Source organism: Amphiprion ocellaris, chromosome 5 (genome assembly GCF_022539595.1).
Source record: "Amphiprion ocellaris isolate individual 3 ecotype Okinawa chromosome 5, ASM2253959v1, whole genome shotgun sequence".
NCBI classification, from domain to species: Eukaryota; Metazoa; Chordata; class Actinopteri; family Pomacentridae; genus Amphiprion; species Amphiprion ocellaris.
The window spans coordinates 14348705-14366847 of NC_072770.1; positions in this window are offsets into that span (position 1 = coordinate 14348705).

Sequence of the window (18143 nt, forward strand, 5' to 3'; positions counted from 1 at the left end):
AACACCAAGACTCTTGTCTTCATGTTCATCTTCATATGAAGACCAGGATCTTCATCTTCATCCAAAGTCCAGGACTCTCATCTTCATCTGAAGACCAGGACTCTCATCTTCATCTTCATCCAAAGACCAGGACCCTCATCTTCATCTGAATACCAGGACCTTCATCTTCACTTGAACACCAAGACTCTTGTCTTTATCTTCATCTGAACACCAGGACCTTCATCTTCACTTGAACACCAAGACTCTTGTCTTCATCTTCATCTGAACACCAGGACTCTCATCTTCAACTGAATACCAGGACCTTCATCTTCACTTGAACACCAAGACTCTTGTCTTCATCTTCATCTTCATCTGAACAGCAGGACTCTCATCTTCATCTGAAGACCAGGACTCTCATCTTCATCCAAAGACCAGGACTCTCATCTTCACCTGAAGACCAGGACTCTCATCTTCATCTTCATCTGAAGACCAGGGCCCTCGTCTTCATCTGAATACCAGGACCTTCATCTTCACTTGAACACCAAGACTCTTGTCTTCATCTTCATCTTCATCTGAACACCAGGACTCTTGTCTTCATCTGAAGACCAGGACTCTCGTCTTCATCTTCATCTGAACACCAGGACCCTCGTCTTCATCTTCATCTGAAGACCAGGACCCTTGTCTTCATCTGAATACCAGGATCTTCATCTTCACTTGACCACCAAGACTCTTGTCTTCATGTTCATCTTCATCTGAAGACCAGGATCTTCATCTTCATCCAAAGACCAGGACTCTCATCTTCATCTGAAGACCAGGACTCTCATCTTCATCTTCATCTGAAGACCAGGACCCTCATCTTCATCTGAATACCAGGACCTTCATCTTCACTTGAACACCAAGACTCTTGTCTTCATCTTCATCTGAACACCAGGACCCTTGTCTTCACCTGAAGACCAGGACTCTCGTCTTCATCTTCACTTGAACATCAAGACTCTTGTCTTCATCTTCATCTTCATCTTAACACCAGGACTCTCATCTTCATCTGAAGACCAGGACTCTCGTCTTCATCTGAACACCAGGACCCTCGTCTTCATCTTCATCTGAATACCAGGATCTTCATCTTCACCTGAACACCAAGACTCTCGTTTTCATGTTCATCTTCATCTGAAGACCAGGATGTTCATCTTCATCTGAAGACCAGGACTCTCATCTTCATCTGAACCCCAGGACTCTCATCTTCATCTGAAGACCAGGACTCTCATCTTCATCTGAAGACCAGGACTCTCATCTTCATCCAACGACCAGGACTCTCATCTTCATCTGAAGACCAGGACTCTCATCTTCATCTTCATCTGAAGACCAGGACCCTTGTCTTCATCTGCATACCAGGACCTTCATCTTCACTTGAACACCAAGACTCTTGTCTTCATGTTCATCTTCATCTGAAGACCAGGATCTTCATCTTCATCTGAAGACCAGGACTCTCATCTTCATCCAAAGACCAGGACTCTCATCTTCATCTGAACCCCAGGACTCTCATCTTCATCTGAAGACCAGGACTCTCATCTTCATCTGAATACCAGGACCTTCATCTTCACTTGAACACCAAGACTCTTGTCTTCATCTTCATCTGAACACCAGGACCCTCGTCTTCATGTTCATCTTCATCTGAAAACCAGGATCTTCATCTTCATCTGAAAACCAGGACTCTCATCTTCATCTGAAAACCATGACCCCCGTCTTTGTCTGAATACCAGGACCTTCATCTTCACTTGAACACCAAGACTCTTGTCTTCATCTTCATCTGAACACCAGGACCCTTGTCTTCACCTGAAGACCAGGGCTCTCGTCTTCATCTTCACTTGAACACCAAGAGTCTTGTCTTCATCTTTATCTTCATCTGAACACCAGTACTCTCATCTTCATCTGAAGACCAGGACTCTCATCTTCATCTGAAGACCAGGACCCTCGTCTTCATCTGAATACCAGGACCTTCATCTTCACTTGAACACCAAGACTCTTGTCTTCATCGTCATCTTAACACCAGGACTCTCATCTTCATCTGAAGACCAGGACTCTCGTCTTCATCTGAACACCAGGACCCTCGTCTTCATGTTCATCTTCATCTGAAGACCAGGATGTTCATCTTCATACAAAGACCAGGACTCTCATCTTCATCTGAAGACCAGGACTCTCATCTTCATCTGAAGACCAGGACTCTCATCTTCATCTGAATACCAGGACCTTCATCTTCACTTGAACACCAAGACTCTTGTCTTCATCTTCATCTGAACACCAGGACCCTCGTCTTCATGTTCATCTTCATCTGAAGACCAGGATCTTCATCTTCATCTGAAGACCAGGACTCTCATCTTCATCCAAAGACCAGGACTCTCATCTTCATCTGAAGACCAGGACCCTCGTCTTCATCTTCATCTGAAGACCAGGACTCTCATCTTCATCTGAAGACCAGGACTCTCATCTTCATCTGAAGACCAGGACTCTCATCTTCATCTGAAGACCAGGACCTTCATCTTCACTTGAACACCAAGACTCTTGTCTTCATCTTCATCTGAACACCAGGACCCTCGTCTTCATCAGAAGACCAGGACTCTCGTCTTCATCTTCATCTGAACACCAGGACCCTCATCTTCATCTTCATCTGAATACCAGGACCTTCATCTTCACCTGAACACCAAGACTCTTGTCTTCATGTTCATCTTCATATGAAGACCAGGATCTTCATCTTCATCCAAAGTCCAGGACTCTCATCTTCATCTGAAGACCAGGACTCTCATCTTCATCTTCATCCAAAGACCAGGACCCTCGTCTTCATCTGAATACCAGGACGTTCATCTTCACTTGAACACCAAGACTCTTGTCTTTATCTTCATCTGAACACCAGGACCCTCGTCTTCATCTGAATACCAGGACCTTCATCTTCACTTGAACACCAAGACTCTTGTCTTCATCTTCATCTTCATCTTCATCTGAACACCAGGACTCTCATCTTCATCTGAAGACCAGGACTCTCGTCTTCATCTTCATCTTAACACCAGGACCCTCGTCTTCATGTTCATCTTCATCTGAAGACCAGGATCTTCATCTTCATCTGAAGACCAGGACTCTCATCTTCATCTTCATCTGAAGACCAGGACCCTCGTCTTCATCTGAATACCAGGACCTTCATCTTCACTTGAACACCAAGACTCTTGTCTTCATCTTCATCTGAACACCAGGACTCTCGTCTTCATCTGAAGACCAGGACTCTCGTCTTCATCTTCATCTGAATACCAGGACCTTCATCTTCACTTGAACACCAAGACTCTTGTCTGAAGACCTCTTGTCTTCATGTTCATCTTCATCTGAAGACCAGGATCTTCGTCTTCATCTGAAGACCAGGACTCTCATCTTCATCCAAAGACCAGGACTCTCATCTTCATCTTCATCTGAAGACCAGGACCCTCGTCTTCATCTGAATACCAGGACCTTCATCTTCACTTGAACACCAAGACTCTTGTCTTCATCTTCATCTTCATCTGAACACCAGGACTCTCGTCTTCATCTGAAGACCAGGACTCTCGTCTTCATCTTCATCTGAATACCAGGACCTTCATCTTCACTTGAACACCAAGACTCTTGTCTGAAGACCTCTTGTCTTCATGTTCATCTTCATCTGAAGACCAGGATCTTCATCTTCATCTGAAGACCAGGACTCTCATCTTCATCCAAAGACCAGGACTCTCATCTTCATCTGAAGACCAGGACTCTCATCTTCATCTTCATCTGAAGACCAGGACCCTCGTCTTCATCTGAATACCAGGACCTTCATCTTCACTTGAACACCAAGACTCTTGTCTTCATCTTCATCTGAACACCAGGACTCTCGTCTTCATCTGAAGACCAGGACTCTCGTCTTCATCTTCATCTGAATACCAGGACCTTCATCTTCACTTGAACACCAAGACTCTTGTCTGAAGACCTCTTGTCTTCATGTTCATCTTCATCTGAAGACCAGGATCTTCGTCTTCATCTGAAGACCAGGACTCTCATCTTCATCCAAAGACCAGGACTCTCATCTTCATCTTCATCTGAAGACCAGGACCCTCGTCTTCATCTGAATACCAGGACCTTCATCTTCACTTGAACACCAAGACTCTTGTCTTCATCTTCATCTTCATCTGAACACCAGGACTCTCGTCTTCATCTGAGACCAGGACTCTCGTCTTCATCTTCATCTGAATACCAGGACCTTCATCTTCACTTGAACACCAAGACTCTTGTCTGAAGACCTCTTGTCTTCATGTTCATCTTCATCTGAAGACCAGGATCTTCATCTTCATCTGAAGACCAGGACTCTCATCTTCATCCAAAGACCAGGACTCTCATCTTCATCTGAAGACCAGGACTCTCATCTTCATCTTCATCTGAAGACCAGGACCCTCGTCTTCATCTGCATACCAGGACCTTCATCTTCACTTGAACACCAAGACTCTTGTCTTCATGTTCATCTTCATCTGAACACCAGGACCCTCGTCTTCATCTGAAGACCAGGAATCTCGTCTTCATCTTCACCTGAACACCAGGACTCTCGTCTTCCTGTTCATCTTCATCTGAAGACCAGGACTCTCATCTTCATCTGAAGGCCAGGACTCTCATCTTCATCTTCATCTGAAGACCAGGACCCTCATCTTCATCTGAATACCAGGACCTTCATCTTCACTTGAACACCAAGACTCTTGTCTTCATCTTCATCTGAACACCAGGACCCTCGTCTTCATGTTCATCTTCATCTGAAGATCAGGATCTTCATCTTCATCTGAACACCAGGACTCACATCTTCATCTGAAGACCAGGACTCTCATCTTCATCTTCATCTGAAGACCACGACTCTCGTCTTCATCTTCATCTGAACACCAGGACCCTCGTCTTCATCTGTATACCAGGACCTTCATCTTCACTTGAACACCAAGACTCTTGTCTTCATCTTCATCTGAACACCAGGACCCTTGTCTTCACCTGAAGACCAGGACTCTCGTCTTCATCTTCACTTGAACACCAAGACTCTTGTCTTCATCTTCATCTGAACACCAGGACCCTTGTCTTCACCTGAAGACCAGGACTCTCATCTTCATCGTCACTTGAACACCAAGACTCTTGTCTTCATGTTTATCTTCATCTGAACACCAGTACTCTCATCTTCATCTGAAGACCAGGACTCTCATCTTCATCTGAACACCAGGACCCTCGTCTTCATCTGAATACCAGGACCTTCATCTTCACCTGAACACCAAGACTCTCGTCTTCATGTTCATCTTCATCTGAAGACCCGGATCTTCATCTTCATCCAAAGACCAGGACTCTCATCTTCATCTTCATCTGAAGACCAGGACCCTCGTCTTCATCTGAATACCAGGACCTTCATCTTCACTTGAACACCAAGACTCTTGTCTTCATGTTCATCTGAACACCAGGACCCTTGTCTTCACCTGAAGACCAGGACTCTCGTCTTCATCTTCACTTGAACACCAAGACTCTTGTCTTCATCTTCATCTTAACACCAGGACTCTCATCTTCATCTGAAGACCAGGACTCTCGTCTTCATCTTCATCTGAATACCAGGACCTTCATCTTCACCTGAACACCAAGACTCTCGTCTTCATGTTCATCTTCATCTGAACACCAGGATGTTCATCTTCATCCAAAGACCAGGACTCTCATCTTCATCTGAAGACCAGGACTCACATCTTCATCTGAATACCAGGACTCTCATCTTCATCTGAAGACCAGGACCCTCGTCTTCATCTGAATACCAGGACCTTCATCTTCACTTGAACACCAAGACTCGTCTTCATCTTCATCTGAACACCAGGACTCTCGTCTTCATCTTCATCTGAACACCAGGACCCTCGTCTTCATCTTCATCTGAATACCAGGACCTTCATCTTCACCTGAACACCAAGACTCTTGTCTTCATGTTCATCTTCATATGAAGACCAGGATCTTCATCTTCATCCAAAGTCCAGGACTCTCATCTTCATCTGAAGACCAGGACTCTCATCTTCATCTTCATCCAAAGACCAGGACCCTCATCTTCATCTGAATACCAGGACCTTCATCTTCACTTGAACACCAAGACTCTTGTCTTTATCTTCATCTGAACACCAGGACCTTCATCTTCACTTGAACACCAAGACTCTTGTCTTCATCTTCATCTGAACACCAGGACTCTCATCTTCAACTGAATACCAGGACCTTCATCTTCACTTGAACACCAAGACTCTTGTCTTCATCTTCATCTTCATCTGAACAGCAGGACTCTCATCTTCATCTGAAGACCAGGACTCTCATCTTCATCCAAAGACCAGGACTCTCATCTTCACCTGAAGACCAGGACTCTCATCTTCATCTTCATCTGAAGACCAGGGCCCACGTCTTCATCTGAATACCAGGACCTTCATCTTCACTTGAACACCAAGACTCTTGTCTTCATCTTCATCTTCATCTGAACACCAGGACTCTTGTCTTCATCTGAAGACCAGGACTCTCGTCTTCATCTTCATCTGAACACCAGGACCCTCGTCTTCATCTTCATCTGAAGACCAGGACCCTTGTCTTCATCTGAATACCAGGATCTTCATCTTCACTTGACCACCAAGACTCTTGTCTTCATGTTCATCTTCATCTGAAGACCAGGATCTTCATCTTCATCCAAAGACCAGGACTCTCATCTTCATCTGAAGACCAGGACTCTCATCTTCATCTTCATCTGAAGACCAGGACCCTCATCTTCATCTGAATACCAGGACCTTCATCTTCACTTGAACACCAAGACTCTTGTCTTCATCTTCATCTGAACACCAGGACCCTTGTCTTCACCTGAAGACCAGGACTCTCGTCTTCATCTTCACTTGAACATCAAGACTCTTGTCTTCATCTTCATCTTCATCTTAACACCAGGACTCTCATCTTCATCTGAAGACCAGGACTCTCGTCTTCATCTGAACACCAGGACCCTCGTCTTCATCTTCATCTGAATACAGGATCTTCATCTTCACCTGAACACCAAGACTCTCGTTTTCATGTTCATCTTCATCTGAAGACCAGGATGTTCATCTTCATCTGAAGACCAGGACTCTCATCTTCATCTGAACCCCAGGACTCTCATCTTCATCTGAAGACCAGGACTCTCATCTTCATCTGAAGACCAGGACTCTCATCTTCATCCAACGACCAGGACTCTCATCTTCATCTGAAGACCAGGACTCTCATTCTTCATCTTCATCTGAAGACCAGGACCCCTTGTCTTCATCTGCATACCAGGACCTTCAATCTTCACTTGAACACCAAGACTCTTGTCTTCATGTTCATCTTCATCTGAAGACCAGGATCTTCATCTTCATCTGAAGACCAGGACTCTCATCTTCATCCAAAGACCAGGACTCTCATCTTCATCTGAACCCCAGGACTCTCATCTTCATCTGAAGACCAGGACTCTCATCTTCATCTGAATACCAGGACCTTCATCTTCACTTGAACACCAAGACTCTTGTCTTCATCTTCATCTGAACACCAGGACCCTCGTCTTCATGTTCATCTTCATCTGAAAACCAGGATCTTCATCTTCATCTGAAAACCAGGACTCTCATCTTCATCTGAAAACCATGACCCCCGTCTTTGTCTGAATACCAGGACCTTCATCTTCACTTGAACACCAAGACTCTTGTCTTCATCTTCATCTGAACACCAGGACCCTTGTCTTCACCTGAAGACCAGGGCTCTCGTCTTCATCTTCATCTTGAACACCAAGAGTCTTGTCTTCATCTTTATCTTCATCTGAACACCAGTACTCTCATCTTCATCTGAAGACCAGGACTCTCATCTTCATCTGAAGACCAGGGACCCTCGTCTTCATCTGAATACCAGGACCTTCATCTTCACTTGAACACCAAGACTCTTGTCTTCATCGTCATCTTAACACCAGGACTCTCATCTTCATCTGAAGACCAGGACTCTCGTCTTCATCTGAACACCAGGACCCTCGTCTTCATGTTCATCTTCATCTGAAGACCAGGATGTTCATCTTCATACAAAGACCAGGACTCTCATCTTCATCTGAAGACCAGGACTCTCATCTTCATCTGAAGACCAGGACTCTCATCTTCATCTGAATACCAGGACCTTCATCTTCACTTGAACACCAAGACTCTTGTCTTCATCTTCATCTGAACACCAGGACCCTCGTCTTCATGTTCATCTTCATCTGAAGACCAGGATCTTCATCTTCATCTGAAGACCAGGACCTCTCATCTTCATCCAAAGACCAGGACTCTCATCTTCATCTGAAGACCAGGACCCTCGTCTTCATCTTCATCTGAAGACCAGGACTCTCAATCTTTCATCTGAAGACCAGGACTCTCATCTTCATCTGAAGACCAGGACTCTCATCTTCATCTGAAGACCAGGACCTTCATCTTCACTTGAACACCAAGACTCTTGTCTTCATCTTCATCTGAACACCAGGACCCTCGTCTTCATCAGAAGACCAGGACTCTCGTCTTCATCTTCATCTGAACACCAGGACCCTCAATCTTCATCTTCATCTGAATACCAGGACCTTCATCTTCACCTGAACACCAAGACTCTTGTCTTCATGTTCAATCTTCATATGAAGACCAGGATCTTCATCTTCATCCAAAGTCCAGGACTCTCATCTTCATCTGAAGACCAGACTCTCATCTTCATCTTCCATCCAAAGACCAGGACCCTCGTCTTCATCTGAATACCAGGACGTTCATCTTCACTTGAACACCAGACTCTTGTCTTTATCTTCATCTGAACACCAGGACCCTCGTCTTCAATCTGAATACCAGGACCTTCATCTTCACTTGAACACCAAGACTCTTGTCTTCATCTTCATCTTCATCTGAACACCAGGACTCTCATCTTCATCTGAAGACCAGGACTCTCGTCTTCATCTTCATCTTAACACCAGGACCCTCGTCTTCATGTTCATCTTCATCTGAAGACCAGGATCTTCATCTTCATCTGAAGACCAGGACTCTCATCTTCATCTTCATCTGAAGACCAGGGAACCCTCGTCTTCATCTGAATACCAGGACCTTCATCTTCACTTGAACACCAAGACTCTTGTCTTCATCTTCATCTGAACACCAGGACTCTCGTCTTCATCTGAAGACCAGGACTCTCGTCTTCATCTTCATCTGAATACCAGGACCTTCATCTTCACTTGAACACCAAGACTCTTGTCTGAAGACCTCTTGTCTTCATGTTATACTTCATCTGAAGACCAGGATCTTCGTCTTCATCTGAAGACCAGGACTCTCATCTTCATCCAAAGACCAGGACTCTCATCTTCATCTTCATCTGAAGACCAGGACCCTCGTCTTCATCTGAATACCAGGACCTTCATCTTCACTTGAACACCAAGACTCTTGTCTTCATCTTCATCTTCATCTGAACACCAGGACTCTCGTCTTCATCTGAAGACAAGGACTCCTCGTCTTCATCTTCATCTGAATACCAGGACCTTCATCTTCACTTGAACACCAAGACTCTTGTCTGAAGACCTCTTGTCTTCATGTTCATCTTCATCTGAAGACCAGGATCTTCATCTTCATCTGAAGACCAGGACTCTCATCTTCATCCAAAGACCAGGACTCTCATCTTCATCTGAAGACCAGGACTCTCATCTTCATCTTCATCTGAAGACCAGGACCCTCATCTTCATCTGAATACCAGGACCTTCATCTTCACTTGAACACCAAGACTCTTGTCTTCATCTTCATCTGAACACCAGGACCCTCGTCTTCATGTTCATCTTCATCTGAAGATCAGGATCTTCATCTTCATCTGAATACCAGGACCTTCATCTTCACTTGAACACCAAGACTTTGTCTGAAGACCTCTTGTCTTCATGTTCATCTTCATCTGAAGACCAGGATCTTCGTCTTCATCTGAAGACCAGGACTCTCATCTTCATCCAAAGACCAGGACTCTCATCTTCATCTTCATCTGAAGACCAGGACCCTCGTCTTCATCTGAATACCAGGACCTTCATCTTCACTTGAACACCAAGACTCTTGTCTTCATCTTCATCTTCATCTGAACACCAGGACTCTCGTCTTCATCTGAAGACCAGGACTCTCTGTCTTCATCTTCATCTGAATACCAGGACCTTCATCTTCACTTGAACACCAAGACTCTTGTCTGAAGACCTCTTGTCTTCATGTTCATCTTCATCTGAAGGACCCAGGATCTTCATCTTCATCTGAAGACCAGGACTCTCATCTTCATCCAAGACCAGGACTCTCATCTTGCATCTGAAGACCAGGACTTCTCATCTTCATCTTCATCTGAAAGACCCAGGACCCTCGTCTTCATCTGCATACCAGGACCTTCATCTTCACTTGAAACACCAAGACTCTTGTCTTCATGTTCATCTTCATCTGAACACCAGGACCCTCGTCTTCATCTGAAGACCAGGAATCTCGTCTTCATCTTCACCTGAACACCAGGACTCTCGTCTTCCCTGTTCATCTTCATCTGAAGACCAGGACTCTCATCTTCATCTAGAAGGCCAGGACTCTCATCTTCATCTTCATCTGAAGACCAGGACCCTCATCTTCATCTGAATACCAGGACCTTCATCTTCACTTGAACACCAAGACTCTTGTCTTCATCTTCATCTGAACACCAGGACCCTCGTCTTCATGTTCATCTTCATCTGAAGATCAGGATCTTCATCTTCATCTGAACACCAGGACTCACATCTTCATCTGAAGACCAGGACTCTCATCTTCATCTTCATCCTGAAGACCACGACTCTCGTCTTCATCTTCATCTGAACACCAGGACCCTCGTCTTCATCTGTATACCAGGACCTTCATCTTCACTTGAACACCAAGACTCATTGTCTTCATCTTCATCTGACACCAGGACCCTTGTCTTCACCTGAAGACCAGGACTCTCGTCTTCATCTTCACTTGAACACCAAGACTCTTGTCTTCATCTTCATCTGAACACCAGGACCCTTGTCTTCACCTGAAGACCAGGACTCTAATCTTCATCGTCACTTGAACACCAAGACTCTTGTCTTCATGTTTATCTTCATCTGAACACCAGTACTCTCATCTTCATCTGAAGACCAGGACTCTCATCTTCATCTGAACACCAGGACCCTCGTCTTCATCTGAATACCAGGACCTTCATCTTCACCTGAACACCAAGACTCTCGTCTTCTGTTCATCTTCATCTGAAGACCCCGGATCTTCATCTTCATCCAAAGACCAGGACTCTCATCTTCATCTTCATCTGAAGACCAGGACCCTCGTCTTCATCTGAATACCAGGACCTTCATCTTCACTTGAACACCAAGACTCTTGTCTTCATGTTCATCTGAACACCAGGACCCTTGTCTTCACCTGAAGACCAGGACTCTCGTCTTCATCTTCACTTGAACACCAAGACTCTTGTCTTCATCTTCATCTTAACACCAGGACTCTCATCTTCATCTGAAGACCAGGGACTCTCGTCTTCATCTTCATCTGAATACCAGGACCTTCATCTTCACCTGAACACCAAGACTCTCGTCTTCATGTTCATCTCATCTGAACACCAGGATGTCATCTTCATCCAAAGACCAGGACTCCTCATCTTCATCTGAAGACCAGGACTCACATCTTCATCTGAATACCAGGACTCTCGATCTTCATCTGAAGACCAGGACCCTCGTCTTCATCTGAATACCAGGACCTTCATCTTCACTTGAACACCAAGACTCGTCTTCATCTTCATCTGAACACCAGGACTTCTCGTCTCATCTTCATCTGAACACCAGGACCCTCGTCTTCATCTTCATCTGAATACCAGGACCTTCATCTTCACCTGAACACCAAGACTCTTGTCTTCATGTTCATCTTCATATGAAGACCAGGATCTTCATCTTCATCCAAAAGTCCAGGACTCTCATCTTCATCTGAAGACCAGGACTCTCATCTTCATCTTCATCCAAAGACCAGGACCCTCATCTTCATCTGAATACCAGGACCTTCATCTTCACTTGAACACCAAGACTCTTGTCTTTATCTTCATCTGAACACCAGGACCTTCATCTTCACATGACACCAAGACTCTTGTCTTCATCTTCATCTGAACACCAGGACTCTCATCTTCAACTGAATACCAGGACCTTCATCTTCACTTGAACACCAAGACTCTTGTCTTCATCTTCATCTTCATCTGAACAGCAGGACTCTCATCTTCATCTGAAGACCAGGACTCTCATCTTCATCCAAAGACCAGGACTCTCATCTTCACCTGAAGACCAGGACTCTCATCTTCATCTTCATCTGAAGACCAGGGCCCACGTCTTCATCTGAATACCAGGGACCTTCATCTTCACTTGAACACCAAGACTCTTGTCTTCATCTTCATCTTCATCTGAACACCAGGACTCTTGTCTTCATCTGAAGACCAGGACTCTCGTCTTCATCTTCATCTGAACACCAGGACCCTCGTCTTCATCTTCATCTGAAGACCAGGACCCTTGTCTTCATCTGAATACCAGGATCTTCATCTTCACTTGACCACCAAGACTCTTGTCTTCATGTTCATCTTCATCTGAAGACCAGGATCTTCATCTTCATCCAAAGACCAGGACTCTCATCTTCATCTGAAGACCAGGACTCTCATCTTCATCTTCATCTGAAGACCAGGACCCTCATCTTCATCTGAATACCAGGACCTTCATCTTCACTTGAACACCAAGACTCTTGTCTTCATCTTCATCTGAACACCAGGACCCTTGTCTTCACCTGAAGACCAGGTACTCTCGTCTCATCTTCACTTGAACATCAAGACTCTTGTCTTCATCTTCATACTTCATCTTAACACCAGGACTCTCGATCTTCATCTGAAGACCAGGACTCTCGTCTTCATCTGAACACCAGGACCCTCGTCTTCATCTTCATCTGAATACAAGGATCTTCATCTTCACCTGAACACCAAGACTCTCGTTTTCATGTTCATCTTCATCTGAAGACCAGGATGTTCATCTTCATCTGAAGACCAGGACTCTCATCTTCATCTGAACCCCAGGACTCTCATCTTCATCTGAAGACCAGGACTCTCATCTTCATCTGAAGACCAGGACTCTCATCTTCATCCAACGACCAGGACTCTCATCTTCATCTGAAGACCAGGACTCTCATCTTCATCTTCATCTGAAGACCAGGACCCTTGTCTTCATCTGCATACCAGGACCTTCATCTTCACTTGAACACCAAGACTCTTGTCTTCATGTTCATCTTCATCTGAAGACCAGGATCTTCATCTTCATCTGAAGACCAGGACTCTCATCTTCATCCAAAGACCAGGACTCTCATCTTCATCTGAACCCCAGGACTCTCATCTTCATCTGAAGACCAGGACTCTCATCTTCATCTGAATACCAGGACCTTCATCTTCACTTGAACACCAAGACTCTTGTCTTCATCTTCATCTGAACACCAGGACCCTCGTCTTCATGTTCATCTTCATCTGAAAACCAGGATCTTCATCTTCATCTGAAAACCAGGACTCTCATCTTCATCTGAAAACCATGACCCCCTTTGTCTGAATACCAGGACCTTCATCTTCACTTGAACACCAAGACTCTTGTCTTCATCTTCATCTGAACACCAGGACCCTTGTCTTCACCTGAAGACCAGGGCTCTCGTCTTCATCTTCACTTGAACACCAAGAGTCTTGTCTTCATCTTTATCTTCATCTGAACACCAGTACTCTCATCTTCATCTGAAGACCAGGACTCTCATCTTCATCTGAAGACCAGGACCCTCGTCTTCATCTGAATACCAGGACCTTCATCTTCACTTGAACACCAAGACTCTTGTCTTCATCGTCATCTTAACACCAGGACTCTCATCTTCATCTGAAGACCAGGACTCTCGTCTTCATCTGAACACCAGGACCCTCGTCTTCATGTTCATCTTCATCTGAAGACCAGGATGTTCATCTTCATACAAAGACCAGGACTCTCATCTTCATCTGAAGACCAGGACTCTCATCTTCATCTGAAGACCAGGACTCTCATCTTCATCTGAATACCAGGACCTTCATCTTCACTTGAACACCAAGACTCTTGTCTTCATCTTCATCTGAACACCAGGACCCTCGTCTTCATGTTCATCTTCATCTGAAGACCAGGATCTTCATCTTCATCTGAAGACCAGGACTCTCATCTTCATCCAAAGACCAGGACTCTCATCTTCATCTGAAGACCAGGACCCTCGTCTTCATCTTCATCTGAAGACCAGGACTCTCATCTTCATCTGAAGACCAGGACTCTCATCTTCATCTGAAGACCAGGACTCTCATCTTCATCTGAAGACCAGGACCTTCATCTTCACTTGAACACCAAGACTCTTGTCTTCATCTTCATCTGAACACCAGGACCCTCGTCTTCATCAGAAGACCAGGACTCTCGTCTTCATCTTCATCTGAACACCAGGACCCTCATCTTCATCTTCATCTGAATACCAGGACCTTCATCTTCACCTGAAACACCAAGACTCTTGTCTTCATGTTCATCTTCATATGAAGACCAGGATCTTCATCTTCATCCAAAGTCCAGGACTCTCATCTTCATCTGAAGACCAGGACTCTCATCTTCATCTTCATCCAAAGACCAGGACCCTCGTCTTCATCTGAATACCAGGACGTTCATCTTCACACTTGAACACCAAGACTCTTGTCTTTATCTTCATCTGAACACCAGGACCCTCGTCTTCATCTGAATACCAGGACCTTCATCTTCACTTGAACACCAAGACTCTTGTCTTCATCTTCATCTTCATCTGAACACCAGGACTCTCATCTTCATCTGAAGACCAGGACTCTCGTCTTCATCTTCATCTTAACACCAGGACCCTCGTCTTCATGTTCATCTTCATCTGAAGACCAGGATCTTCATCTTCATCTGAAGACCAGGACTCTCATCTTCATCTTCATCTGAAGACCAGGACCCTCGTCTTCATCTGAATACCAGGACCTTCATCTTCACTTGAACACCAAGACTCTTGTCTTCATCTTCATCTGAACACCAGGACTCTCGTCTTCATCTGAAGACCAGGACTCTCGTCTTCATCTTCATCTGAATACCAGGACCTTCATCTTCACTTGAACACCAAGACTCTTGTCTGAAGACCTCTTGTCTTCATGTTCATCTTCATCTGAAGACCAGGATCTTCGTCTTCATCTGAAGACCAGGACTCTCATCTTCATCCAAAGACCAGGACTCTCATCTTCATCTTCATCTGAAGACCAGGACCCTCGTCTTCATCTGAATACCAGGACCTTCATCTTCACTTGAACACCAAGACTCTTGTCTTCATCTTCATCTTCATCTGAACACCAGGACTCTCGTCTTCATCTGAAGACCAGGACTCTCGTCTTCATCTTCATCTGAATACCAGGACCTTCATCTTCACTTGAACACCAAGACTCTTGTCTGAAGACCTCTTGTCTTCATGTTCATCTTCATCTGAAGACCAGGATCTTCATCTTCATCTGAAGACCAGGACTCTCATCTTCATCCAAAGACCAGGACTCTCATCTTCATCTGAAGACCAGGACTCTCATCTTCATCTTCATCTGAAGACCAGGACCCTCGTCTTCATCTGAATACCAGGACCTTCATCTTCACTTGAACACCAAGACTCTTGTCTTCATCTTCATCTGAACACCAGGACTCTCGTCTTCATCTGAAGACCAGGACTCTCGTCTTCATCTTCATCTGAATACCAGGACCTTCATCTTCACTTGAACACCAAGACTCTTGTCTGAAGACCTCTTGTCTTCATGTTCATCTTCATCTGAAGACCAGGATCTTCGTCTTCATCTGAAGACCAGGACTCTCATCTTCATCCAAAGACCAGGACTCTCATCTTCATCTTCATCTGAAGACCAGGACCCTCGTCTTCATCTGAATACCAGACCTTCATCTTCACTTGAACACCAAGACTCTTGTCTTCATCTTCATCTTCATCTGAACACCAGGACTCTCGTCTTCATCTGAAGACCAGGACTCTCGTCTTCATCTTCATCTGAATACCAGGACCTTCATCTTCACTTGAACACCAAGACTCTTGTCTGAAGACCTCTTGTCTTCATGTTCATCTTCATCTGAAGACCAGGATCTTCATCTTCATCTGAAGACCAGGACTCTCATCTTCATCCAAAGACCAGGACTCTCATCTTCATCTGAAGACCAGGACTCTCATCTTCATCTTCATCTGAAGACCAGGACCCTGTCTTCATCTGCATACCAGGACCTTCATCTTCACTTGAACACCAAGACTCTTGTCTTCATGTTCATCTTCATCTGAACACCAGGACCCTCGTCTTCATCTGAAGACCAGGAATCTCGTCTTCATCTTCACCTGAACACCAGGACTCTCGTCTTCCTGTTCATCTTCATCTGAAGACCAGGACTCTCATCTTCATCTGAAGGCCAGGACTCTCATCTTCATCTTCATCTGAAGACCAGGACCCTCATTCATCATCTGAATACCAGGACCTTCATCTTCACTTGAACACCAAGACTCTTGTCTTCATCTTCATCTGAACACCAGGACCCTCGTCTTCATGTTCATCTTCATCTGAAGATCAGGATCTTCATCTTCATCTGAACACCAGGACTCACATCTTCATCTGAAGACCAGGACTCTCATCTTCATCTTCATCTGAAGACCACGACTCTCGTCTTCATCTTCATCTGAACACCAGGACCCTCGTCTTCATCTGTATACCAGGACCTTCATCTTCACTTGAACACCAAGACTCTTGTCTTCATCTTCATCTGAACACCAGGACCCTTGTCTTCACCTGAAGACCAGACTCTCGTCTTCATCTTCACTTGAACACCAAGACTCTTGTCTTCATCTTCATCTGAACACCAGGACCCTTGTCTTCACCTGAAGACCAGGACTCAATCTTCATCGTCACTTGAACACCAAGACTCTTGTCTTCATGTTTATCTTCATCTGAACACCAGTACTCTCATCTTCATCTGAAACCAGGACTCTCATCTTCATCTGAACACCAGGACCCTCGTCTTCATCTGAATACCAGGACCTTCATCTTCACCTGAACACCAAGACTCTCGTCTTCATGTTCATCTTCATCTGAAGACCCGGATCTTCATCTTCATCCAAAGACCAGGACTCTCATCTTCATCTTCATCTGAAGACCAGGACCCTCGTCTTCATCTGAATACCAGGACCTTCATCTTCACTTGAACACCAAGACTCTTGTCTTCATGTTCATCTGAACACCAGGACCCTTGTCTTCACCTGAAGACCAGGACTCTCGTCTTCTCTTCACTTGAACACCAAGACTCTTGTCTTCATCTTCATCTTAACACCAGGACTCTCATCTTCATCTGAAGACCAGACTCTCGTCTTCATCTTCATCTGAATACCAGGACCTTCATCTTCACCTGAACACCAAGACTCTCGTCTTCCATGTTCATCTTCATCTGAACACCAGGTGTTCATCTTCATCCAAAGACCAGGACTCTCATCTTCATCTGAAGACCAGGACTCACATCTTCATCTGAATACCAGGACTCTCATCTTCATCTGAAGACCAGGACCCTCGTCTTCATCTGAATACCAGACCTTCAATCTTCACTTGAACACCAAGACTCGTCTTCATCTCATCTGAACACCAGGACTCTCGTCTTCATCTTCATCTGAACACCATGACCCTCGTCTTCATCTTCATCTGAAACCAGGACCTTCATCTTCACCTGAACACCAAGACTCTTGTCTTCATGTTCATCTTCATATGAAGACCAGGATCTTCATCTTCATCCAAGAGTCCAGGACTCTCATCTTCATCTGAAGACCAGGACTCTCATCTTCATCTTCATCCAAAGACCAGGACCCTCATCTTCATCTGAATACCAGGACCTTCATCTTCACTTGAACACCAAGACTCTTGTCTTTATCTTCATCTGAACACCAGGACCTTCATCTTCACTTGAACACCAAGACTCTTGTCTTCATCTTCATATCTGAACACCAGGACTCTCATCTTCAACTGAATACCAGGACCTTCATCTTCACTTGAACACCAAGACT